At 50.9% G+C, this 26976-nt stretch overlaps 1 long non-coding RNA gene across 1 annotated transcript in view; it reads right to left on the reverse strand.

Annotated features, from left to right (window-relative positions):
* Window positions 1-20736, reverse strand: part of LOC125753933 (uncharacterized) — a 42658-nt gene extending 21922 nt beyond the window's left edge. The window contains exon 1 of the long non-coding RNA XR_007406887.1: window positions 20520-20736. This is a non-coding gene — a long non-coding RNA (uncharacterized LOC125753933). The remainder of the gene's footprint in view (window positions 1-20519) is intronic.
* Window positions 20737-26976: the final 6240 nt, after the last annotated feature.

Raw genomic sequence — 26976 nt, forward strand, 5'->3', positions numbered from 1 at the left:
ATTTGTGTGACCGGAGAACCCTCCTCCAAGAGCCTCTGGCAGGACTTGTTTCTACAGAATACAGTTTAGAAAACTGCAAGAGAGAATACAGAGGTAATGGAGGGAATATACTGCCCCCCACACACACACACACACACATTTGCCTCCCTGGGGCGTCACCTCAGGGTCGAGTTAGGAGGTAGACCGCAGGCTGTTGCAGCTACAGATCTGGGGACATTTAAGTACTACTTCGAATCTCATCTTACAGCCGTGTTCCAGTACAGCCGTGTTCCAGACATCTCCTGGCTCGTTCCTCTCATGCCCTACACACACACACACACACACACACACACACACACACACACTCTCACACGCTCACACTGTATTTGCTGTCCCCTGCAGCAAATAGTCTCTTGGTTTTTTTATCTGGATGATTTCCTTTGTTTTCCATCCCCCAACCTCCAACCACACCCCTATAACGCCTGCCCACCCCCAAACACCCCCTCCCACCCCATCAGTTGGCATTTAACCCCACCTACTAGCTTTGCTCTGATGGGGGAAATGACCTGGCTCCTTAAAAAAGAAAACCCAACTTGCAAATGCTGAGTCATTCACCCCAGGGAGCAGCGCCTGAGGGAGAAGTAGGTCAGCCCAGGGCAAAGCCTCTCTCACCCCCAGGATGCCAAGCACCTGGCAAAGTAAGGATGGCTCACAGGCAGCCAGGGCTGTTCTGAGTGCTCCGGGCGTGAGTTCACACTCATGTCAGCTACACTACAACCCTACAAGGATGATCAGTGAACCTCCCCATCTTCCAGATGGGAAACCCAAGGGTGCAGAGACGGGATGGAAGCCCAGCAACCAGGCTGCACCACTGACCAGAAACATGGAGTTGATAATCCCAGACATGGCAGCAAGAGACAGGAGTTAATCCTTCGCTCACTCATTCATTCATCAAACATTCAGTGAGCAGGCCCTACTCTCAAGATGCTTGCATGGACGGGGGAGATGGACAAGAAGCACCCAGTTATAACAGTGAGTGGTCCCCAGGCTGCTGGGAGGAAGCCCAGGATGCTAGGCGAGCACCAGGAGAGGCACCCAGGCAGGACTGGGGCGGGGGAGCGGGGAGGTCACAGTCACTGAGCCAGGTCCTGGAAATGAGTGGGAGTTGGCCAAGTAGGAAGGCGATCCAGCCAAGGAGGCGAACGGGTGGCAGATGAGAAACCAGAAGACAGCGAGGGCCTTTGAAGGAAAAGGTGGGGCAACGAGAAACTAAAGCCAGCTCCAACCAAGGAAGAGCTCTGACCCACAGCCACGCTCCAAGCTGGAAAATCCGGATTTGAATTCTGACTCCACCTGTTTCTAGCTGGGTGACCCTGGGCAAACCACCCCTCCGGGCCTCAGCGTCCCACGTCTAGAACAGATACGTCCCACATCTAGAACAGACAGGTCCCACGTCTAGAACAGCAGCTTCCAGGGGGCTCATGTAGGGGAGCTACTGCGCACCGAGCCCTTGGCCTGTCCGAGGCGCGGGCACCAGGTATCGTCACCGTCATCGTACAATGTCAGCCCAGCACAAGGTGACATTCAGCCCTGTGGACAGGGTCCACCGAAGCACAGAGGTGGCCTGGGACTTCCATGAAGGAGAGGAAGGAGTCGTTAAGTCAGAGACCCCAGGAAACCCACCCTCCCACGACTGAGCCAAGCCTTCAGGTCGCCACCTCCATCCCAAGATAAGGCTCTGCCGAGATTGCCCTGAAATTCCACCCGAGTTCACTTGGAGTCTCCCCCAGTCCTGAACAGAAACTCACAGCACAGAGGAGAGCCTGGAGCTTGTTTCTGTTCACCCCGTGACGAAGCCGGCCTCGCGTGGGGAACACCGTGACACCTGTCTCCTCAGGAGGTCAGGTGTGGCCCTGGGCAAGATGGCAGAAGGTGCCCACGGGGGGCTCCCAGCCATGGGGACAGCAGGTTGCACTGGCAGGAGGCAGAAGGAGCTGTGACAAGTGGCATCCTCTCCCCACGGCTTGGGAATTTGAAGGGATGCAGTTGACTTAGCCTATTAAAGATAAGCAGACAGCATCGGGCTCCTTGCTCAGCCGTGAGCCTGCGTCTCCCTCTCCCTCCGCCTGCCACTCCCCCTGCTTGTGTGCTGTTAAATAAATAAAATCTAACAGAAAATTTAAAAAATTAAAATTTAAAAATAGCCAGACAGATCCACAAGCTAGGGCTACCTGTACCTGGATCATTTCCCTCGAAGGGGCATGGGCGTCTTCCTAGGAAACTTTTCAAATGCTCATTTGGCTCTCCCAGGCCTGAATCCTCTGAAACGGGACCCCAAAGCTGATTTTCTGCCAACCTGAGTCTAATGCTGGAGAGACGGCTTCTTGACCTTTGACCTCACTGTTCTCCCAGCCTTGAGACTGTCTTTCATGGCTTTCAGGTGAGCACGGGCCACCACGGGAGAAAGCACATCTTATTCTGATTTATACAACACTCCGGTGTTTCAGCTTCCAACAACCATTCTCTACATTTTAAGATTTATTTTGAGAGAGAGAGAGAGAGAAAGCACATACCTGATGAGTGGGGGGGGGGGGGGTGGTGATGGGCAGAGGGAGAAGGAGAGAGAATCCCAAGCAGATGCCCCACTGAGCTTGGAGCCTGATGCGGGGCTTGATCTCTTGACCCTGAGATCATGACCTAAGCCAAAATCAAGAGTCAGATGCTCAACTGATTAAGCCTCCCAGGCACCTCTGAACACCCATTCTTTAAAAATAACTCCAGTTATAATAAATCATACAGAAGAAACTTTGCCCTGTTTGGGGAAAAAAAGTTTTAATCTCATTTATTTAAAAAAAAAAAAAAAAAAAAACTAAAACGACTCATCAACTCATGGATGCCACCAACTACATTTTGCCATTTTGGACTGATGCCTTGTCTGTCAGAAGAGAAGGATAGGGCCGCTGGGGTAAAGGTGAGCAAGTTCCCAAGAAGGCCATGAGGACTGAGCCCCGACCCCCCGACTCTGGCCTCTGACCACCCCCCACCCAACACAAGCAAGTTTGGGGAGAGCAACCATGTGAACAGCATCAGAAAGCACAAGTGTAACGTGTTACACACCACACGGAGAATAGGTTCCTGCCTTTGATCCTCCTCAAGAGATGGAGTCAGCATGTGAACTACCTTTAATTGCCTCGGAGGTGCCACTCTATATTCCTTGAAAGTGGCTCCTCACAGAGACCAGGACACAGGGGACCCAGTGATAACCCAGTTACCTCGAACTCAGTGTCTGAAACAGTGCATGCTCAATAAGTGGTCTTTCTTTTGACGACTATTAATAATTCACTTGGACTGTTTGATCTGAGGAGGGAGATCCCCAAATATAAGCCTCAAAAGCCCTGGGTCCCTAGTCTCCTTCCCTACATGGAAACCCAACTCAGCCTATGCTTGTTGCTTTTCCTTGAGCTTCCAGGTACCTGGAGTCAAGATACCCACAGAGAAAGGTGCCTCCCGGTCAGGCCACAACACCCACAAATGAACAGCCCCATAGACCCCTGGTGCATGTGAGCCCTGGGCAGCAGGGAAAGTTCCAGAATGCTGATGGATGGAGCCCAACTCTCATCTGTTAGGAGTCCAGGTATAGCCTCAAGCCATAGGATTCATCCCAGGAAGCAGAGTTGCCTTTGAGCGCTTGCCACCCTATTTCTCCAAATAACCTGGAGAAAGCCCGGACCAGCTGCTGATAGTTCAGAGAAATGCTATCTGTTTCCTCCATGGGGGCTGCCTTGAGTATTCAGAAGAAAGAAGCAGAACCATCAGGAGCTTGTAATACTGTGGGGTGACCTATATTATCTGGGACTTTCTTTGCATAGGTCTGTCCTGGGGGTCTAGGAAGGCAGATCAGTATATTGGGACCATCTCATTTATGAGTCTTTGAGATTTATTGGGTTTTGTGCTAGGGACTTTTAGTGCTGGGATTTTTCCCTCCAAAAAATATCCTGGCAGTTCCGGGGCTCGGAGCAGACAAGGTCACCCCCTACTTCCCAACCCGGTTGGGAACATGCCCCACACAAGGAGGCAGCCCACCAGCCCAAAACCCCCAGACATAAAGGGAGCCACTCCCAGTTCTCCGCTTGCAAAAACTGGTGACTCCCAGGGGAAACAGGTGCCATCCCTTGGCACTTTTTGTTTCTTGCCTCCCCTGAGAGCCAAGTCCCTCTGGAGCACCTTGGCACTGGGCTCACTAAATTCTCACAGCAGACTCTGAGAGGTGCTATTGCTACCTTCGCTTGACAGGAAGAGAAGCTGGGGGGTGGGGGGGTTGGCAGGGAGGTAGACCAGTTCTCCCAAAGCCAGAGCACTATAGGAGACTCAAACCACATTCCAGCTTGCTCTAGAGCCCACACACTTACTACTTGATACCACAGGAGACAGGAGGAAGGCTGCTCCAGGTCACTCAGGACTGTGTCCTGCTGCCAGTGTGCACTGATGCCATGTGGGGACACTGAGCAGAGCAGTGCCTTGGCCTCAGAAGCACCTGTCAGGTGGAACGTCAAGCCCCGGGTGCTAAGAGCCTGCTTTGTCCGTTCTTCCCTGGCACCTTCAGCAAGCAGGAGGCCATGTGGGAGGAAGCTCTGCTCTGTGGCCCCTTTGGTTCCCTCTTCTGCCTCCCAACACCCACCAGTGTGGGCTCTGGCTCTCTCCCAGAAAACCAAAATCTCATGTCAAGGCAGCGACGGTGCTAGTGCTTCTCTTGGGGACAACTGTAATTTGGAGAGCCCAGAGCTCACCCTTGGACCAGAGCACAAAGAGCTAAGCAATACTTGCCCATCCTACTCAGCAGCGTACAAAGATTCTGCATGCCCCAGCTCACATCATCCTCCCAATAACCCCGTGCAGTGAGTGAGGCATGAGAGATGATCCTTGTGTTACAGATGCAACAGCAGAGGCTCTAAGGGCTTTGCCATCTGCCCTCCCACAGATTGCCAGCTTTCTCTTCCACTCCTTACTGCTTTCCTCAATGTTCCTAAGGGTCTGAGCGCTTGCCTTGAAATATTAATCTACAAACCAGTACCCTGGACAGAGCAACCACATACAGCTGCACAGGTTGTCTACTGTGCAACTCCAGCGAGTCCCATTCACCTGGAGTACACTGTCCAGAGTTGTGTCTGAACCCAGACCCACACAGGCCTGGCCCAGCATCTTGCCCAATTACACAGAGCCCAATGCCTCCAACCCCGGTCTTCAGGGCTCCTTCAGTTGGGCATGACCTCATCAGCCTGGAGAGACCATCGCATTCAAAAGCCTACTGATCCCAGCATATTCTCTAAAGCAAGCTCTACCTGAGGCCAGGGCACAACCCATGAGGACTGGCTTGAGAAGCCTGTGGGGCTTTACTGATGTCAGCATGATGGGAAATCCACTCTCCACAGCCACAGTTACAGCTTCCCTGCCCGCCTGTCGGCTTTACTTTCCAACGCACCCCACAGGGCCATTTTTCGGGGTCCACGACATAAACATATGCACCGAATAAATCCAGCCTGAGTCCCCAGGAAGAGGACTCGAGGAGAGGCCAGTGCTGCCAACAGCTAATGAAATCCCAACCCTGGACTGGACCCAGGCTCGCACAGTGATTTATCCCCGCTCGGTTAATTCTCCCACATTACCAATCCAACAAGAAACCTGTAACTACGGGCTTGTTAGCAAAAGGGGAAGAAAAAAAAAAAAAACTAGCCCTGCAGGCCCATCATTTGGAAGAAGAAAAATTTAGCTTTGAGCCACAGAACTATCTTCTAATCCTCGATAGCCCCCGAAAGGACCTTCAGCAGCTCAGTGCTAACTATGTGTCAGGGGCTCTCTGAAATTCCTCCCATGCATTGCCTCCCTTAGACTTTACCACAACATGGTGAGGTGAGCACAGTTGCTGTGCCCATTTTAAAGATGGGGAACCAAAGGTGTAAAGAAGGCTGGATGATCTTGCCCAAGACCATCAGGCAGGCTGACTGCACAGACCAGCTCTTGAGCCCCGTGTGGCAGGGATGCATTTGTCTGTCCGGTGCCTCCTCTGTATCACCCATTTGCCAGGTGCCAGGGCTCACAGAGCACCTGCCACCAGTGGAGACTGGTGGGTGAAACAGCATTTGTCACAAAGACAATGTGAAAATTGGAGGACTATCATCATATGGTTTCATTCATATGGGGAATATAAGAAATAGTGAAAGGGATTATAAGGAAAGGAGGGGAACTGAGTGGGGAAAAATCAGAGAGGGAGACAAACCACGAGGACTCCTGACTCTGGGGAACAAACAAAGGGTAGTGGAAGAGGAGGTGGGTGGGTGGGGTGGGGTGACTGGGTGACGGGCTCTGAGGGGGGCACTTGATGGATGTGGGTGTTATACTAGATGTTGGCAAATCGAACGTCAATAAAAACAAAATAAATAAAATAAAAAACAAAGACAATGTGAAATGTACCTGCGGAAGGTGGCTGGGAGAGGATGTGGGGCCAGCATGGGACATTAAGTAGGGGCCCTTTTGGTCTGGGGGCTCTGGGAAGGTTTCTCTGAGGAACCAAGGAGAGCTCAGGGATGCTAAACAGAGGTGAGGGAGAGTATGGAAAGAGGAGGGTCAGATCCCACGGCAGGAGGGCAGCAGGAGTTCCAAGAACCTAGAAAGAGGCCACTGTACAAAACAAAAACACTTCCTGGAAGATTCCAATTATATAAAATTCTAGCAAAGGTAATCTTTGGTGGCAGGGGTTGCCTGAGCTGGGAAGTAGGGCAGGGGGGAGAGATTCCCAAGGGTCAGTGACCTGTTCATCATCTTGACAGTGGTGACGGCTATGCAGGTGTATACATATGTCAAAACTCATCAGATTAAAAAAAAAAAAAAAACTCATCAGATTTAAAAAAAAAATCTTTTTAAACCCATCAGATTGCACAACATCCAGCTTACTCTAGGTCCATTACAATGACCCAAAAAAGGCTGTTAAGAAATGAGTATGTGGAAGGCCAGTGTGGCCGGAGCTGACGAAGGGACAGGCGAGGAGGCTGAAGGCTGAGACACAGCTCAGCCAGGCTTTACCCCTGAGGGCTAGGGTCATAATCTGAGGCACTGATGACCAGGACTTGGAACATCTATGTAAATTTGTGGGGGCCACAATTCAGCCCCCAAGAGGCAGTCTGAGAAGAGTAACAGAGCGAGATGCAGGGGGACAGTGGCTGAGAGGAGGCCCCGGTTAGACTTCTGCTCTATCACCTCCAAGAGTCCAGGCCACTGCCACGGTGATATGGATGATAAAGGGCCATAAGAGTGTGGCGTACAGACCAGCTACCTCAGCTGCTACGACTGGGGAGGACTCCTCTCCAGCACCTGAACTGAGACACCAAAGGAAACCTATTATGGCTCAAGCCTCAGAGTGGCGTAGGATGGCAGACAAAATCGTGCTGCCCCCCTAAAATGTCCACAACCTAATCCCCCAGAAGCTGTGGTTACCTTATGTGGCCACAGGATTTACAGATGTGCATAAGACTAAGGATCTTCAGATGGGGAGACTATCGGATTCCCTGCATGGGCCCAATCGAGCCCCAGGAGGCCTTAAAAGAAGTGGTGGGGTGAGTCAGAGAAGGGAGAAAGGAAGGGGAGGTATAGGGGATCCCTTGGGTGGCTCAGCAGTTTGGCGTCTGCCTTCAGCCCAGGGTGTGATCCTGGAGTCCCGGGATCGAGTCCTGCCTCGGGCTCCCTGCACAGACCCTGCTTCTCCCTCTGCCCCTCTGTGCCTCTCATGAATGAATAAATAAAATCTTTTAAAAAGAGGGGGGGTACAAAGTGGGAGACCCATACCCACTGGTTTTGAAGGGGGAGGAAGGGACCACAAACTAAAGAATGCAGGCAACCTCTAGCAGCTGGACAAGGCAAGGAAATGAAGGAACACCGTCCTGCCCACACCTTGATTTTAGCCCAGTGAGACTTGTGTCAAACTGGGACCCACAGAATCGTAAGAAAATAAATCTGTGAGGTTTTAAGCCACAAAGCTCACAGTGGGTGGCAGCACCAGAAAGCTCAAATGGGTGGGATTATACACTCTGCCCCCAACACCCACCCACGCCCACCCCACCCCCGCCAGAAGGGTAGGGGCTTAGGCAGTGGTCTAAAGATGTGAAGTCAGCACAGAGTTTACCATCAGAGGTGCTGACCTCGGGCCTCACCCTCCAATGTGGGGACCTTACACAGGGTCAAAGGTCCTCATTGGGTCCCCTCCAGTGAGTGAGGAGCTCACCACAGCCACACTGCAGGACTGCTGGAGTACTGAGCTCACAGCAGGAGAGGCACTCTGAGCCGCGGTTCCTGGTCTGGGGCTGGGACAGGAGCAAAGGGACCCCCGATGACAGCAAAGCGGGGCTGTCAGGTCCAGAAGGGACCCCACCTCACCCCTCCACTCCTCACCTTGCTAATGAGAAACATAAAGGAGAAAGGACACCCGTCTAGGGTCCCTAGGAAGTTAGAGGCCAGAGCCGGAGGAGAACCCAGTTCTCCTGCCATCCAGGCCAGCAGGTAGGGACCACTACAACCCTCAGCTGAGGCTCCCAGCATCACAGCCAGGCTTTCTGAATGAGGATGGATCTGAACCGTGGATCTCAGGCCCTATAAGAACTCCGTATCCTGCACTCACACCCTCTGGGGACCTGGGTGCAGAGGCAGCTCACCGCCCCACTGGGTACCCCTCCATCCCATGGAAGCCTCCGGCAGCTGCCAGACAGTGCTAGACAAACTGCCAAGGTCTCCAACCACATGGTCACTCACTCCCAGGGAGAATTGCAGAGGCGTGTCCTGCAAGGATTCATTTCCACCCTCTGGCCAGGAGGGCATAAGCAGGTGCAGCTGGGGATCTGTGTATCAGACCTTCAGGACAGGCCGCAGACCTTTGACCCCTCATTCCCCACGTTGGAGGTCGGCTGTATTCTGGAAGTGGACAGAGATGACAAGTACAAAAGCCTAAAGATTCAGCTTCCCAGCTACAGGCATCTTTTGAGTCTCAGAAAACTCACTGAACATTTCCAACGCATCCACTCACAGGACCCGCCCCACTCGGTAGGTTGGAGAGGCCGCCCCGAGGGTCAGCAGCGGGCCATGACATTACTCAAGGTGGGTTTTGCAAAAATGGTAAAGTATTTTAAAACACGGCATCATTCCCAGCACCAGGGGGGGCCAGACGAATGAGGCCAAAGCGCAGAGGGAATCTGTCACCTTGGCCGATTCATAAGACATTGGATAACACGAAGAATCATTCAAGACGGCTTCTCCTTTCTCTTCTCCGAGCGCCAGGATATTTTATTGTCATCGTGTGAAGGTCCATTAGCAGCAGTCCTGGAAAATGGCTCTTTCAAGGTCAGGGAGGTACAAGCAAAGGAACAGAAGGAGCAATTACACCAAATGCGGGACTGTTCAAATGCTTCACATTTAGAGAAAGGGAGGCATCCAGTCGGAAATAAAGCCACACACTGAGTTCCGGGACTGGCACATTTTCTGATTGAACAGGAGCAGTAGGATCACGAAAACAGGATGCTGTGTTTTGTACCAGAGATTACTCAGATGCAACTGCAGGCTAGGAGCATGGAAGCCCCGCTAGCTGGATGCCTTCCTGGCCTCCCCCACCCTGCCCTGGGTGTCTCAACTTCTGGCTGGGCTCATCCAATGGAGGTCCCAGCAAGAGGGTGAGGGTGGCAGGACAGGGGAGTAGGAGAATTGAGTCACACCACCAGCTGGCCTTGCCCTTCTCATCAGGAATGGTCAGGCCCCCATCCCAGGGGCATTCCTTTCTCCCCTCCCCTCTGTGAGCAGTCCCTAAGCACAGGGATATCAGGGATCCCACTCGGGTGTCCATTCTATTCCCTGCCAAGGCCTTAATGATTCCCTAGCACTTCAGACTAGCCATGCACACAGGCCAGCATCTGCCCCAAGAACAGCCTCGGAAAGGATGTCCCCAGTGTGCAGGGACTAATCTCTAGGTGACTTCAGGGGTGGGCTGGAGAGCACACCCTCAGCCATTCCCTGCACCCCTCTGAGCCTCACTGAGGAAGGGGCACAAGTGTCAGGAAGGCTGAGCAGTAGGTGACAGGTGCGTTCTCTGTGCAGTGCTGGATGCGGGCTCCATACAGACAGCCTTGACATTCCAGAATTACAGGTGCCATGTGCACATGTGCTAAGGAGCATGGAGGTCCTACAGAGGGATTCCAGTTTGGTACCTGGGAGTTTCCCAAGGGAGGCATTTAAAAAGACTGGGTAGCATTTGGGCCACCTATATGGTGCAACTGGTTGAGTGGCCAACTCTTGGTTTTGGCTCGGGTTGTGATCCCACGGTCGGTCGGTGGGTCGTGAGATAAGCCCTGCCTCGGGCTCCCTGCTCAGCATGGAGTTGGCTTGAGATTCTCTCTCTCTCTCTCTCTGGCTCTTGCTCTCATTCTTTCATGGTCTCTCATAAATAAATAAATCTTTTTTTTTTTTTTTTTTATGATAGTCACAGATAGAGAGAGAGAGAGAGGCAGAGACACAGGCAGAGGGAGAAGCAGGCTCCATGCATCTGGAGCCCGATGTGGGATTCAATCCCGGGTCTCCAGGATCGCGCCCTGGGCCAAAGGCAGGCGCCAAACCGCTGTGCCACCCAGGGATCCCTAAATAAATCTTTAAATACTGGGTAGTATTTGATCAGCAGATAAAAAAGACGATTTAATAACACAACACTTCTTTTGTGGAATCAACTGACACTTTAGTTCCAGAAGGGACCTCAGAGGCAATGCTGCAATCCCTCCAGAGGAAAAGGCAACCAGGGCCCCAGCAATGAGGTAACTCCCCGCAGGTGGCCCAAGTGGCCTGCGGTACCATTAGAACAGGTGCCAGTTCTTAAAGGACCAGCTGCCCGGTGCTGCCATCCAATTCTCTCAACATGCAAGAGCCTCACAAAAATGCCTACTTACCACTGTGATGAAGCCAAGTATCAAACCCAGGAGAGGAAATGTCATCCTGATGCCAGACTCATCGTCCCTGAAATCAGCCGTGTGCGCCTCATTCATCTGATTTAAATCCCTTTCATTCTGTAAACATTTACTGAGGCTTTTAGGAGCCAGGCTTTAAGGACCAAGTCCAGAGGGGAGACAAACCTGAGGCAATGACACTGATACCATACAAGGGGCTCCTGGGTGGCTCAGTCTGGTTAAGCATCTGCCTTCGCAGGGATCTCAGGCTCTCTGCTCAGGGGGGAGCCTGCTTCTACGTCTCCTCCCCATTCATGCTCTCTCTCTCTATCTCTGTCTCCATGTCTCTCTCAAATAAATAAATAAGATCTTAAAATAATAATAATACCATAGAAGCGTAATGACCCAGAAGACTTAAAGTACTATGGGAACACAGGTAAGGGAGCAGTTAAGTGTGCCTGGGGGACGGAGACACTGATAGCTAAGCTGGGTTTTAAAGGATGCAAAGGGGGATCCCTGGGTGGCGCAACGGTTTAGCGCCTGCCTTTGGCTCAGGGCGCAATCCTGGAGACCCGGGATCGAATCCCACGTCGGGCTCCCGGTGCATGGAGCCTGCTTCTCCCTCTGCCTGTGTCTCTGCCTCTCTCTGTGTGTGCGTGTGACTATCATAAATAAATAAAAATTAAAAAAATAAAATAAAGGATGCAAAGGAATTTGCTAGGCAAAAAAAAAAAAAAAAGCAGTTTTGGGCAGGCCATTCCAGCTGGAAGAATCAGCAGGAATAAAGAAAGGAGGTATGGGAATGCTCACACCCAGGTGACAGGCTGGGTAAGGTTGAAGAAGTAGAGGACACAGGCAGGACAGCTGTGGGCATCACCATGGCAGCTCCAGTGGTTTGCAGGCAGCCACCTGTCCTGACTGGTCAGACCCTGTGCTCAGACCAGTTGTACAATTTGACTACCTGACCTGCTTGCAGGGGCTGGAGCAGCAAACTATCAGCAGAGCATGGATAGGATCCAATGTTGTTTTTGAAAGAAAACTCCCCCTTAGAGCACAGGCAGCATGGGCCAATATGTCAGAAGGATGTAGGTGAGAGGCCAGAGGCAGCCCTCTGCTCCTAGGGCTGTTTGCTTCACCCCCACTCTGCACTCAGACGTGGGCTGGGAGGTCTGGAGAGTCCACACACAGCTGTAATATGAACCCAAGTCCCACGCTGCTCCGTGAATTAGAATCTCAGAACTTAAGCTCTGGAAGGTCCCTCCGGAGACCACCCAGGTCATGTCCCTTGTTTCACAGATGAGTTACCAGAGATGAAATTAGAACTAATAACACATTCAATCACTCAGCTCATCCTGGAAGGCCCCTCTGTGCCAGGCACTGCCCTGGGCCTTAAAGACAGAGCAGAGGATAAAGCAGCCAAGGCTCTTGCCCTTGTGAAGTTCACAGAGGAAGCAGAAAACAAGCACAATAAAATCATTCAGATTGTGGGAGGCTTTAGGAGAGAAATACTTGGAGGGACATGATGCAGGGTTTGGCAAAGCACGACCCTCCAGCCAACTCCTGCCCTCAGCCTCCTCGGATGCCAGCCAGCTGAGAACACTTTAACATTTTTAAAGGGTTGTACCAAACGAAACAAAAATATGTGCAACTGAGACTGCACAGCCCACAAAGCCTGTAATGTTAGCTATCTGGCCCCATACAGAAAAAGTTTGCAGACCCTCATCGAGAGGTGGAGGGGAGGAGGCTCTCTAACCAGCAAGATCTTGCAGTATGGCCTCTTTCTACTCCCCCAGAGCTGCCTCCACCGTGGGGAGGATAAAATATCGAAATGGGTTGTCAAAAGTTCACCGGAGTTGGCAGCCTGCCTGCAGCCAAGAGTCCGGATTCTGGACGCCTCCTTCCCCACCTGCCATCTGGGGGCTTTCTCAAGGAACCTGGTCCTCCCCCTGGCCACAGCCACGCCTGCCTCCACCCCAGGCAGCAGACAGGGGCCACGGACAACAGCTTCTCCTGGGGACCCCTCACCCCTCTAACCCCTGCCTCCACCACTTGGTCAAAAAGAGAACCACATGGATCCCTACTAGCTCAAGACACCTCCCTGGAAAGTCAAATCCCCAGGAACCCGACTTCTTTTCTTTCCAGGAAATGCATTTCTCAGTCCAGGGTGCAGAGCTCAACGTTACAAATCCAGTCGTTTGGCAACAAGGGAAGGAATGTTTATGTCCAAACAAAAAAATGAGATGTGCAGCTCTCACTCTCTGGGAAAGCAAGCCCATGGGCCTCATTCCAGCAGCAGTTGTGAACAGAAACCCACGTGAAGCCAGAAGTGTGGCAAATATCCCCCAGCTCGCCACTCAGCGGCATCGATGATCCGCTCCGTGACATTTCTGTGCACAAAGGACACCAAATGGTCTCAAGAAAAGAAAAAAAGTTTGTGCCATCAGTGTTCTACACAGAGCCTTTCCACCCCCACAGCCCATCACGCTGGAAGGTTCCAAAAGACCATTTTGTTCGCAGTGAAATCTGTGCCTCATGGGAGAATAAATTACACCTGAAGAGTTAACTGTGAAACTGTGAACGCAGCCACTCGCTAAAGTTGAAATCACTCACGTGTCCACACCGAGCAGCACAATGAACTCCTACTAACTCCTACTACGAGTTCATTGGTGAAAATGAACTGAACTTTTTTCACCATTGACATGGTGAAAACGACTGATGGATGAGGATGGATCGAACACGTTCACCGGGGAGTCCTCCCCGAATCCCATTACCACCTTTGGTAAAGGAACAAAACACATAAGGGTGAGCAAAAAAAAAAAAAGAAAAGAAAAAAAGGAGAAAGAGCAATAACAAGATTTTGGAACCTGGAGAGCAGATGGATAAATTGTCACGGATAGAACAGAAGGGAAAAAGATTTACACCAGATCAGGGTACCCCTGGCAGAAAGAGAGAGAACAGGGTTGAAAACAACGTCAATTCACTGAAAGCGAACTACAAACTACTACGCAGAGGTTAGACCCTGGTGACTCCTTCCACTCCTGTAATTGGGCCAAACCCCTTCTGCCACCTGCCACCCGCACCCCCCCGTGGAGGACTGGAGGCTGATTCACTGGAGACAGGAAGCAGGATCGCTATGCTGGGGGACATCCAGGAACCCAGGGAGGGTGGGGAACCTGCGCCAAAAACAGGACATTTAAAGTCAAAACTTAGATATTGAGAATCCCAGTCTTCTTTCACCACTCAGATCTCAGAATGCTAGCAAAAAAGGAAATTGGGGGAAAAAATTTAAGATTTTAGAGAGTACTGGGTACACACACACACACACACACACACACACACACACACACGAGAGTGGGGGTGGGAGGCAGGCAGGGGGAGAAGGAGGAGGAAGAGAGGGAGGAGAGAGAGAGGGAGACAGACTCCCTGCCAAGCAGGGAGCCCAAGGCGGGGCTCAATCCCAGGACCCTGAGATCCTGACCTGAGCCCAAATCAAAAGGTGACGCTGGAGGGACTGAGCCACCCAGGTGCTCCTGGAACTCTATTCATGGGAGAAGTTCTCAATAGAAAAGATCTCCAAGTGCTAGCACATTTGTTTTGTGTCCTCTAAGAACAAATGATAGTTAAAAAAAAAAAAAAATTTCCCTGCTTTTCTTTCAGGAAAACTTAATTTAGAATTAAACTCCATCAAAGAAAACACAATTTCCTACACCTACTCTATTATTTCCTGTAGTTTCTATTTTAGAGCAGGGAGATAGCACAGTGGGTCTGACGCGGAGGATTCCCGGTGCAGGGAATCTACTTACATATTGGCTGTTGTTGCTGTTTCCCAAGAGAGCTGAGCCAGATTACCCTACAGCAGGTTCTCAATTTGACCTGCCATTAGAATTACCCTGGGGAATTTTAAAAACCAACCAATCCCAGAACCCAGCCCTCCGGAGATTCCGATTTCATTAGTCAGGGAGGGTCAGGCCTCCAGTTGTAAAAGCTCCCCAGGTGATTCTAATGTGCAGGGGTTGAAAACCACAGCCCAGCTGTGAAGCCTGCAGGTGGCAAGCCCACTCGTGTAATCAGAGCATCCAATCAGCATACTAATACCTACCTTGAAATTATATGGCTGGACCAGCAATGGCCACCAGAGATAGGAGCAAAACCTCTAACGTGAAAGCCAGACCAAAATAATCAAGTACATTTGACCCTCGAACAAAAATGGGCTTGAACTGTGTGGGTCCACTTAGATGCAGATTTTTTTTGATACAATACCATAAATGTATTTTCTCTTATGATTTTTTTAAATATTTTATTATTTATGAGAGACACAGAGAGAGAGAGGCAGAGACACAGGCAGAGGGAGAAGCAGGCTCCGAGCCCAATGTGGGACTCGATCCCGGGTCTCCAGGATCACGTCCTGGGCTGAGGGCACTCAACCGCTGAGCCACCCAGGCATCCCTCTCTTATGATTAATAACTTTTCTTTTCTCTAGCTGCAATTTGTCAGAATATAGTATATAGACAAAGTACGCAGTAATCAGCTGTTATCGGTAAGACTTGTGGTCAGCAGTAGGCTATTAGTTCAGTTTTTTGGAGGAGTTCAAAGGTATATGCAGATTTTCAACTGTGCAGTGGGTCAGTGCCCCTAACCCTCATGTTGTTCAGGGGTCAACTGTATATAAAATAATTCGGAGGAAAGTGCAGGAAGAGAAAAATCTTTTGGGGGGAAAGACAATCATTAATTTCTAAGATCTTAGATTCTCAAAGACTTAACAAAAACATTAAATCCATAAAATCGGAACAGGATACTATCATTTTAATACTTAGAACTAAATACAGTCTTATGACAGTAGAAATGACATCCCCTATAAAGGTTTGGAAGTTGAAGATAAAAAAAATAACCTCGGGATCCCTGGGTGGCGCAGCGGTTTGGCGCCTGCCTTTGGCCCAGGGCGCGATCCTGGAGACCCGGGATCGAATCCCACATCGGGCTCCCGGTGCATGGAGCCTGCTTCTCCCTCGGCCTGTGTCTCTGCCTCTCTCTCTCTCTCTCTCTCTCTCTCTGTGACTATCATAAATAAATAAAAGTTGAAAAAAAATATTTAAAAAAAATAAATAGGGATCCCTGGGTGGCGCAGCGGTTTGGCGCCTGCCTTTGGCCCAGGGCGCGATCCTGGAGACCCGGGATCGAATCCCACGTCGGGCTCCCAGTGCATGGAGCCTGCTTCTCCCTCTGCCTGTGTCTCTGCCTCTCTCTCTCTCTGTGACTATCATAAATAAATAAAAATTAAAAAAAAAAATAAATAAATAAATAAATAAATAAATAAATAAATAACCTCCCCAGAGGCACCTGGGTGGCATAGTCGGTTAAGTGTCTGCCTCCGGCCCAGGGCGTGATCCCAGGGTCCCGGGATTGAGTCCCATATCAGGTTCCCTGCATGGAGCCTGCTTCTCCCTCTGCCTGTGTCTCTGCCTCTCTCTGTGTGTGTCTCATGAATAAATAAATAAAATCTTTTTTAAAAAAGGAAGGAAAAAACCTCCCCAAAAAGAGCAGATAGAAGAAAAACAGAAGGGTGGAGAACTTTAAGAGATCCAGCATCAAAATAAGAGACATCCCAGTAAGAAAGAACAGAGAAGTCATCAAAAAAAAAAAAAAAAGTTCAAAATAAAAGCCCTGAGCTTCCAAATCAAAAAGGCCTACCAAGGGATCCCTGGGTGGCGCAGCGGTTTGGCGCCTGCCTTTGGCCCAGGGCACGATCCTGGAGACCCGGGATCGAATCCCACGTCAGGCTCCTGGTGCATGGAGCCTGCTTCTCCCTCTGCCTGTGTCTCTGCCTCTCTCTCTCTCTGTGTGACTATCATAAATAAATAAAATTAAAAAAAAAAAAAAGGCCTACCAAGTACCAGCATTATGGGTAAAAACAAACCTACATGAAGGCACTGGTGACAGGGAAATTTGAACCAGGGAGAAGATTCTACAGATGTCCAGAGAGATAGAGGAAAAAAATATCTACGCGCAAAAAAGCAACAATTATAATGGTATGGAGTTTCTCCCCAGAAGCTAGGACACAATAGAACTCAAAATTCTGAAGAGTATTCTCAATCTAGAACCCTGTTTCTAGCTAAACTGTCAGTGGGCTGATAGAACAGGCATTTTCAGACTTGCAAGAATCAAGAATGTTCTTCCTCTTGTTACTGGAGACTAACACGAGGAAAAGAAAGACAAGGAATTCAGGAAATGGGAGGGTCCAACACAGAGATGGGGGGGGTAGAAAATACCTGGAAAGATGTTGAAGGGAGCTCCCAGAATGACTTCCATAAAGCAGATCTGGAGAGCAACTAATCCAGATGCAAGGGGAGCTCTCCCAGAGTTCCTTGCAGCTGGGGTGTGAACATGTAACCTCAGCCCCACCAATGGAGGGCGGAACGCAGGTGAGATTTCATTCCAAGAGAAAAAGCAGCAGGTGTCAATGAAAAACACCTGCTTCTCAAGGGCAGCTAAGAGGGGGAAACCATCCAACTTTCAGGGACAAGAGCAGTGGAAGATGGGCATCCCTGACTAGCCCTGTGGTCTGCTAACGGTCCCTGAACATGATGTCACCAAACCCAAAATCCTGGAGCTGGTCAACATCCTGTAATGAATTCCTCCTCTAGCTAGAGTGTATAATCTTTTGCAGCTAAGCCCATGATGGATCAACTGTGACCAAATATTTAGGGCTGAATTCATAAGCGTGCCAAAAAATTAAGTAAACCAAAAAAAGGCAATTATTAATTTCAAGTAAACAAAATGTATAAGAAAAAAATAATCACGGTTCACTAGGTGGATCAGTTGGGAACAATATTTAGCCTTATTAATGAAAACACTGTAATCTCACATAAATGTGTAAATACACCAGAAGAGGGGATGGCACAAGTATGCACTGTCAGGGTAGGAGGTCTTTTAGTCTTCTATCGCTATTGTAACAAATTAGTAGTTCAAACAAACCAATATAGTAGTTTACAAAAATAACAACTTATTTTCTTACCATTCTGGATGTCAAAAGTCTGAAATGAGTCTCACTAGGCTAAATCAATGTGCGTGCAGGGCTGCGTCCTTTCTGGAGGCTCTAGGAGAGAATCTATTTCCTTGCTCATTCAGGTTGTGGGTGGAATTCAGTTCCTTGCCACACGGGTAGGGCTGAAGTCCCCATTTCCTTGCTGGCTCTCAGCTGAGGTCTGTTCCTGCTTCTGGAGGCTGCCCACAAGTCCCTGACTCTGGGCCCCCATCCTGCATCTTTGGGGACTTCAACTCTCTCCTGCCTCCCGTTCCTTTGTCAGATCGCTGACCCATTCTGCTGCCTTTCACTCTTAAGGACTCAGGTGATTCGATTGAGCCCACCCAGGTACCCCAGGATAATCTGCCCACATTCAGGTTCTTAACCTGAATCACATCGGCAAAATCTCTTTTGCCATATAAGGTAACACAGTTTTAGGGGGTTAAGGGATGGACATCTGGGGGCGGGGGGCAGGGGAGGCTGAAATAGGTTTAAATCCCCATCTTCCAGAGTAGGAAGTCATCAGTGTCTAAAATGGAAACATCAAGAGCAGCGTAAACATTGGAACAAATGCAGAAACCAGAAGACATTTCTTTCTTTCTCTCTTTTCTTTCTTCCTTTTAGAGAGGTGGGAGGAGAGGCAGAGGGAGAGAGAAAACCCTAAGCAGGCTCCATGCCCAGCACAGGCCTCAATCTCAGGACCCTGAGATCATGACCTGAGTCGAACCCTTAACCGGACTGAGCCACGCACATGCCCCTAGAACACATTTCTAGAAAAGCAGAAAAAATTGTTACCACTGAGCATCAAGAAGGGGGGAAGAAATAGGGTTTTGCAGGTTTTTGCATTATAAGCCTCGGAGGGCACTATTTAATTTTTAATTTGTTAAACTATATGCCTTGTTAGGCTGCATGTACCTATTAGCTCCAGCATGGGAAACACCTGTGCTCAGTCTCAGTACTCAACACTTCTAGCACTTATGGTCACCAAAACGTAGGGGGAGGTTTCCCCAGACCACAAAGCAATTCTGACACCCGCTCAACCCCACGAAATTGGCCGCCACACTTCAGATGCCAATCCCAAATCCAAAAGCTGTTACCTGTACTTCTGACCCACGGGCTATAAAAGAGAAGTACTAGAGTGGCTCAGAACCCAGGAAAACAGTTTACTTCCTAGATAACCAGTTTGAATACGGGCGGACACCAAGGAATGGCCAGATAGAGATACATAGGGCAAGGTCAGGTCTGGACGGGTCCCCAGCACAGGAGCTTCTGTCCCCACGGAGTTGGGTGTGCCACCGTTCTAGCACGGAGTCGTGTTCTTGTTCACCCATCTGGAAGTTCTGAGAGCACCCACAAGTCTAGGGTTTTTTTTTTAAAAAGAGGTCTTATTTATTTATGATAGACATAGAGAGAGAGAGGCAGAGACACAGGCAGAGGGAGAAGCAGGCTCCATGCAGGGAACCCGATGTGCGACTGGATCCCAGGTCTCCAGAATCATGCCCCGGGCCAAAGGCAGGCTCTAAACCGCTGAGCCACCCAGGAATCCCCAAGTCTAAGGTTTTTAATGGAGGCTTCCTTATGTAGGCCGGACTGATTAAACCATTGGCCACTGGTGACTGATCCAGCCTCCAGCTCCTCTCTCTCCTTCCCCAAAGTGGGATGGGGGCTAAAAGTGCCAAGCCTCTGACTACGTGGTTGGTTGCCCTGGCAACCAGCCCCAGCCTTGGGGGCTTTCCTAAAGGCCCCTCATTAATGTAAACTCAGGTCCCATCAAAAAAGCCTTGTTTCAAAGGTTTTATTTATTTATTTGACAGAGTACAAGGGGAGGGGGTGTGGAGCAGCAGAGGGAGAGGAAGAAGCAGACTCCCCATTGAGCAGGGAGCTCCATGTGAGGCTCCATCCCAGGACCCTGGGATCAGGACCTGCGCTGAAGGCAGATGCTTCACTGACTGAGCCACCCAGGTGCCCTGAAAGGGGCTTGTTACAAATAACCTAAGGCACATTTATCCTCTTACCACTTAGTAAATTCCAAGGGTTTTAGGAGGTGCCAGAAATGGGATAAAGACCAAAGACATATTTCTTATTATAAACCACAATATCACACCTCCCCAGCGGGCTGCTGATGACCACAGGATCGAATCCTCCCAGGTTCACCTCTAGCTTTTGTACATTCTAGTTGCTCTGCTGGGAACACTCTTTCCTCTAGGCCTCCCCTTAGCTGTCACCAAACCTCTCCTGGCCAGTAACCCGACTCTGTGCTCCCCCAGCAACTCACACATCCCCCACTACAACTACCCACTCATCCTAAGTTGAAAATGCACCAGTCCCTCTACTGGAGAAAACCTACATTTAGAAATGAATAACAGAAACAAGCCAGCCGAGATGGGGAGAGCAAGCACCAATGAGATGGAGTCATCAGCTGGATATTCTTTCCGGAGGGCTTGAAGTTGAGGATGTAAAGCCAGGAGCTGCTGCAGCCATCTTGTGACTCAGAGGTTAGGGCTAAAGAAGAGCCAACATAAAGGACAATAGAAAAAAAGGAGAGAGAAACATACCAGGTCCCAGTGGTATTACTACAGCTACTGCTGCTCCTTTCCATATCGATGGCCTCTGGGATTTCTGTTCCTAATGAAAACAATTACCCTGAAGCCCTGGCTGCACATTAGAATTACCTAGGACACCTAAAAGAAAGAAAAGAAAAAGAAAAAAAAAAAAAAAACCCTCAAGCCCCATTCCATCCCCCAGAGACTCTGATTCATGTGATCTGGAGTGGAGCAGCCTTGTAAAGATGAGGAGAGAAAGGAAAGGACAGGAGGAGAAAAACAGTATTTCAGCCAGACCTTCTCGTTTTGAAACACTTGGTCTGATAAAGGCTGGCTCCATGCTATTCATGCAAAACAAACGCCAGATAAATTTAGTTTCCTTTCTATTCCCTATGCTGAAGAGTGGGAACTCCTTGACATTTTGGTGGGAAGCAGGAGCAGAGACTGTAATGAGAAAGCCTTAATTCTAGAAAGCAAACATAGAGACCTCCTTGGAGAGAAGGAAGAGCACTCCTTCACTCACCGAGTCAGCAGATAGTCTGGAAACGAGATGCTGAACCAGCAAGGAGCCCCCCCACAGCCTGCAGGAGGAGGAAAGTGTCCACCAGGTCAGGGACGGGGCGGGACAATGTGCCTGAGAGTTGTGGGCCCTGCTGTGGAGTCAGCAGGGAACGGAGTGGGTCTGGCCTCCTGGGCAGAGAGATCAGCTCGCTCAGGTGTACCCTGGCTTCCAGCTGCTCAGGTGAGATGAGGGAGAGGAGGGCCCCAAGTCCAGGGCACGGAGGCCTTGAGCGCCGGGCTTGGCCCGAGCCAGCTGGACCCCCAGCAGGTGGCAGAGGCTCTGAGTTCTCCCTGGGTCCACACTTAGGCTGAGATGGCACCCTGAATGCATTTAAAACTAGTTTAGGGGATCCCTGGGTGGCTCAGCGGTTTAGAGCCTGCCTTCGGCCCAGGGCATGATCCTGGAGACCTGGGATTGAGTCGCACATCGGGATTCCTGCAGGGAGCCTGCTTCTCTCCTCTGCCTGTGTCTCTGCCTCCCTCTGTGTGTCTCTCGTGAATAAATAAATAAAATCTTAAAAAAATATATAAAACTAGTTTGGACCAAACCCCTGGTTGGTCGCCCCATGACTGTCACCTGCACACAAGGATGTGGCTGCAGGATGGAAGGCGTAAAGAGCCCTTTGGGGCAAAACACCCCCAACGCCTGCCATCTCCTTCCAAACACACGTGGGGCAGCCAATGGAAAACTGGCCGGGCGGGTGTTCCGGAGGATCGGAATGTGTGGAGGAGCCCAATGTCCTCCTTCTGTCCCCGCAGGCACTGCCAACTTTGCAAACCCCTCAAATTCAGGTGAGGTGGCGCTGGTGGCCCCACTGTGCTCCAAGGTCTTGTTCTCCTGTTCGAGCTCCGTTCACGGCCTGAGGTGGAGCCTTGTTCAACCCTGACCCAGGCTCGCCCTGGCTCGTGGGTGACCCACGTGTTCCCCAGCGTGTCCTCTCTCCCCTAGCACCCTGCATGCAGCCCCGACTCCTCTCCACAGGCAGGAAAGGCTCCCCCAGCCAAACTGGAGGAAGTCAGAGCAGTAATGAAGCAATATGGTACGGACAGAGTGGATTACTACACTGACTGCTCGGAGCAGTTACGCTCTAAACAGCCCGACAGGTAGGTGCGATTTTTATTACCTCCGTTTTACAGGTAAGGAAAGTGAAGCCCAGACAGGTAAAGGGACTTGCCCAATGGCATTGGCAGGAATCGCACCCTGGGCTCCGGATCCTGAGTCTGCGGCTGCACCCACCTTTGCTATGACTCAGCCACTCCCGGGGCCTGTCACCACCAATCCCCAGACAGGAGACTGCTGTGCTCTGTGGGGGCACCGACAGGCCAGCATCCAGGGTGGTTTAGGCTCTGGCTATGGGACCAGGGGTCTCCAGTAAGTCACTCACCATCCTGACCACAGCCCATGAAAAGGGGGTTGTACTGGAGGCCTGTAGCTGTCCCCCAACAACCCCTCATTGTCACTCCCTCCTCACCACCACCGTCTGCATTTTTAGCCACCTTTTTAGGGGAAGCATAAAGGCCTCTGGCTTTGGGAAGAAGAGCAGAGCTCCCAGGAATGGGCATGAGGCAGATCCCAGGTGACACAGGCCGGAAAGCATAGGTGGGGTGGGGGGAGGTGGGCAGGAGGTGGCAGAGATGCTTCTTTCCAGCTGCCCCAGTGACGGCCTTGCGCCAGGCAGGCAGATAACTGGGCCAGAACTGCTCAAATCCTTCCTGGCTTTGGCTTCAGAGTGAACTTGGCCTGAACACCTGAGGATGCAGAAGGTGTGAACCTTCCTCTGGGGGCATAAGGGGGAAATGAAAGAATTCAGTGAAGGTCTCAGGACGGAATCCAGCCCGTGGGAGCTGCATGGGCTGCTTCTCCCTCCAGCACTTTCTGTGAATGTCACCTTAGCAACACCTCTGACCACACACCCCAAACTTGCCCCCTCCCCAAGCCCTCCAACCCCCTCTCCTCCTTTCTTCCCGTCCTGAGCACTTTTCTCAAGCAAGGTCACACCCAGCTTGACTCTGCGCTGGAGAGTCCTCCTGGCTCAGGCATGGCCAACGCTAACCCCAGGCCTGTGGACAGATGTGGGTCCCTTGCCCTGGTGAGCCCCAAACCAGGGCTCAGTCAAGCTTGGACATGCAGAGTAATCACCAGGGGGATCTTGTGAAATGCGGAAAGTAAAGCAGTAGGGCTGGGTGGCCTGGGACTCTGCATTTGTTTACAGGTGGTGCTGATGATTCTGGCGCTGGGCTGGAATCCAGGCCCTAGAATTTAGGACAACTATTCTTCTCATTTTCCTTTCCTCTCCCCACTCCTTCTCTCTCTCTCCCTGCCTTCTTCCTCTTGCTCTCTGCCTCTCTGTGCTCACTCCTCTCCCACTGTCTCCCTCTCCCTCTTCCCATATCTCTCCATCACTCTGCCTCTGTGGCCCACCCCCACCCTCCCTTCTAGTCTCTTCCTTCCCACTGCTTTCCCCACCCCCGCCCTCCCATTAGCTACCCCAGGTGGTAACTGGCACCTGCAGGCATCGTCTGTCCTGTGGAGCTAAAATGTCAAACCACCTCCACCCCCTTCCTAGGGGGCTCTAAGGACGGAGCCTGTACTCCTGTGCAGAGGGAAAGACAATGGTTAAACCAGAAGACCGCTGAACTTAGCAATTCAGAGCTGGGCTCATTGCATTCCCTTCTTAATAACCACGTAATGACTCCTATTAACAGCCCATCAAAGGCAATCACTCTTCGCAAGGAACAAAGGCTCCCACAAGCTATTTTCTCACCGTTTGTAGCAAACACTCTCCTTCCACACCTGCATCCTGGCCACTCTCCCCCTTCTGAGGGCAAATCTTATAGATTTGTCTTCCTCCTGGCCTTCCTCCAGCAGCCTCTCAGCTGCCAGCTCCTCGCTCACCCCTTCCCACAGGCAGGGGGTGAGGAGTGGGGGGACCTGCGCAGTCCTTTCCTCCGGTTCACTTGGTGGGGATATTTGAAGGGAGGTATAAGGAATCATCAAGAATAGACACAATCTGGGGTGCCCGGCTGTCTCAGTTGGTAGGGCGAGCAGCACCTGATCTTGGGGTTTTAAGTCTGAGCCTTGTGTTGGGTGTAGAGATTACTCTAAAAAGAAAATCTGAAAAAAAAAAAAAAAAAAAACCTAGATACAATCTGTCTTGCAGAAATACTCTCAAATGCCTGTGTTTGCAAGCATATTTACGCAGTGTGGATAGTAAGAGTGGAAAAATGGAAACCACCTCCGTGACCAGGACTGTCAAAGAGAATGCTGGAGAGCCATGAAAGAGGATTTCAGCTGCCTCCATTTTGACCTCAAACTTTCTTCTTCTCAGCTTGTCTCTTGGCTCAGGGGGAAGACCCTAAGGACAAAGCACCCCCTGATGGGAACCAAAACTACCCCTCGAGCATCAGGACCACTCAGAGCCAGCAAGCCCCATCCCCTTGATTGACTCCAAGACAATGAGGATTTGACCTTCACTGCTCACTTGCACCTCCCCACCCACCTTACATTTTCCTTACATAAACCTGGAAGTATTTCCAGCACTTTCAAAACAGTCTCTGGGACTCGAGTCTGCTGTCTTCCTGGTGTTGGCCTCCCCGAAAAAAATTCCTTTCTTGGTCCACCGCCACTTGTTTCTCTGTCTTTGGATTTTGTCAGTGGCGAGTGGCTGAACTCTGTGTGGGACCCCGGAGCCAGGCACTCGAGCACCCCGCCCCAGCCTTTTTTTTTTTTTTCTTTTTTTTATGATAGTCACAGAGAGAGAGAGAGAGGCAGAGACATAGGCAGAGGGAGAAGCAGGCTCCATGCACCGGGACCCCGATGTGGGATTCGATCCCGGTTCTCCAGGATCGCACCCTGGGCCAAAGGCAGGCGCCAAACCGCTGCGCCACCCAGGGATCCCCCGCCCCAGCCTTAAAACCAACTAGTGGGACACCTGGGTGGCTCAATGGTTGAGCGCCTGCCTTCGGCTCAAGTCATGATCCCGGGATCCTGGCATTGAGTCCCATATCGGGCCCCCCTGCAGGGAGCCTGCTTCTCCCTCTGCCTGTGTCTCTGCCTCTCTCTGTGTCTCTCATGAATAAATAAATAAAATCTTAGAAAAAAGAACAAAACCAACTAGCTAGGTCCTAAACAATAATAGCCTCCATCGAGCTCCCTCACTGCGTGGCAGCCCCTACTCTGAGCACTTTATCATCTCGTTTAACATCACAACGTCCTGGGCCAATAATTTCCCAGCTAAAGAAACCAAAGCTTAGGTGTTCTTGCATATTTTTGCCCAAAACTGAATTTCTCTACCCCGCCCCCCCCACCCCTGCCACCAACTCATCTCTATTCTTTAAGCAAATTTTAGTTTGTTTGTTAAGCAAAGGCCACGCGAAGTAACACAAAGGCTTCTAGGAAGTAACTGGAATATGTACATGACCTTGGGGTAGACAAAGATTGCATAAGCAGGACCTAGAAACTGCAAGCTTCCTGGACTTCAGAACAAGCGGTGGGTGTTACGTGCCCACTTACTCCCATGCAGAGTCTATCCTGGCACACGGGGAGAGTGGGAGGGCGGCCCAGCAGAATTTGCTCAGCGCATGAAGTTCTACTTCACATTTCAGTTCGGAACTGGATCAGGAAAAGAGAAGGTTATAAACTCAGGGAAGAGGGAACCCGTCCCTGTCTTGCTGCCAAACGAGGCCTCATCACCCGGGTGCTGGACACCAGGGGGCGCCCTTCAGACAGCACATCCAGCCCTGGCGGGCGGCTCTGGCTGGAGCAAATTGTCCACTTGTTTCCCTGCTGTCCCTATCACCCCCCCCCACACACACACACACTCTGGCAGTGAGGTGACAAAGGATCAGGATTCCCTGCAGAGGTCAGCAACCAGGAGGAGAGGCCGAGTACCACTGCACCCCCCCTCCCCCCACTCCTCAGTTCACAGCATGCCTCCACCTCCTCACCTTAGCCTCCCCTGGTCAGGGGCTTCTGCCCCCATGTCACCGACAGTGTGGCTGAGGTTCCCCGAGACTGTAGTGACGTGGCTGAGGTCTCTCTGCAAGTGGATAGCAAAGCCCGACTCCTAAACCAGGGGGCCCCAGGGGGCCCCTCCTGCCACATCTCGGACAACAGATCCCAGCTGCCAAGAGGTTCTTTGGAAACATGGTTTGCTGACATAAGTGTGGGCAAAATATATAAGCCTGGGCTGGGGGTGGGGGTGGCCATGATGCTATATCATGGACACATGTCACATCCACTGGCAAAGCCACAGAATATACACCACCGAGGTGAATGGTCTTACAGGCTATGGACTCTGGGTGATGGTGCTGCATGGATGGAGGTTCATCCGTTTTAACAAACGCACCAGCTCTGGTGGGGTGGGGGCGAGGGGGAGGCCATGCATGTGTGGGGACAGGCATAGACGACACGCTCTGTACCCTCCCCTCAATTTTATTGTGAACCGAATACCTCTCTTTTTTCAAAGTCTTAATAAAAAATAATCACAGTCTTTAAGTATTAGAAGCCAAACAAGGAGCAATGCAGGAACTGACTTAAAATGCATCTGAACTGAAATGTGTTTTGTCTCCTCTTCCTGGAAGAGGATTCTCTTAAGGGCGGTAGGTGCAGTTCTTGACCTTACACATCCCAGGGCAAGTCTGCCCAACCCCCCAAGGCCTGGCTGCCCGGGTGCCCCCTGTCTGGGACAGGAGACTTAATTTAAAATGATCCAGGCCTTATTTCTGGCCCCAGTGCTCAATCACCAGAATCTTCCAATGGCCACCCCTGCTGTTGAGGTGGGAGTTTCTGGCTCCCTCTGCCCCCCACGCCTACCCCTTGAGAACAGACCTTCCTGAGGTTCTGGAGTTCACCTGAGCTTCCAAGGACCTGGAAACTTGAAGATCGGTTCCGGAGAAGCAAGTGTGT

This window comes from Canis lupus, chromosome 28, assembly GCF_003254725.2.
Source record: "Canis lupus dingo isolate Sandy chromosome 28, ASM325472v2, whole genome shotgun sequence".
In the NCBI taxonomy this organism is placed as follows: Eukaryota; Metazoa; Chordata; class Mammalia; order Carnivora; family Canidae; genus Canis; species Canis lupus.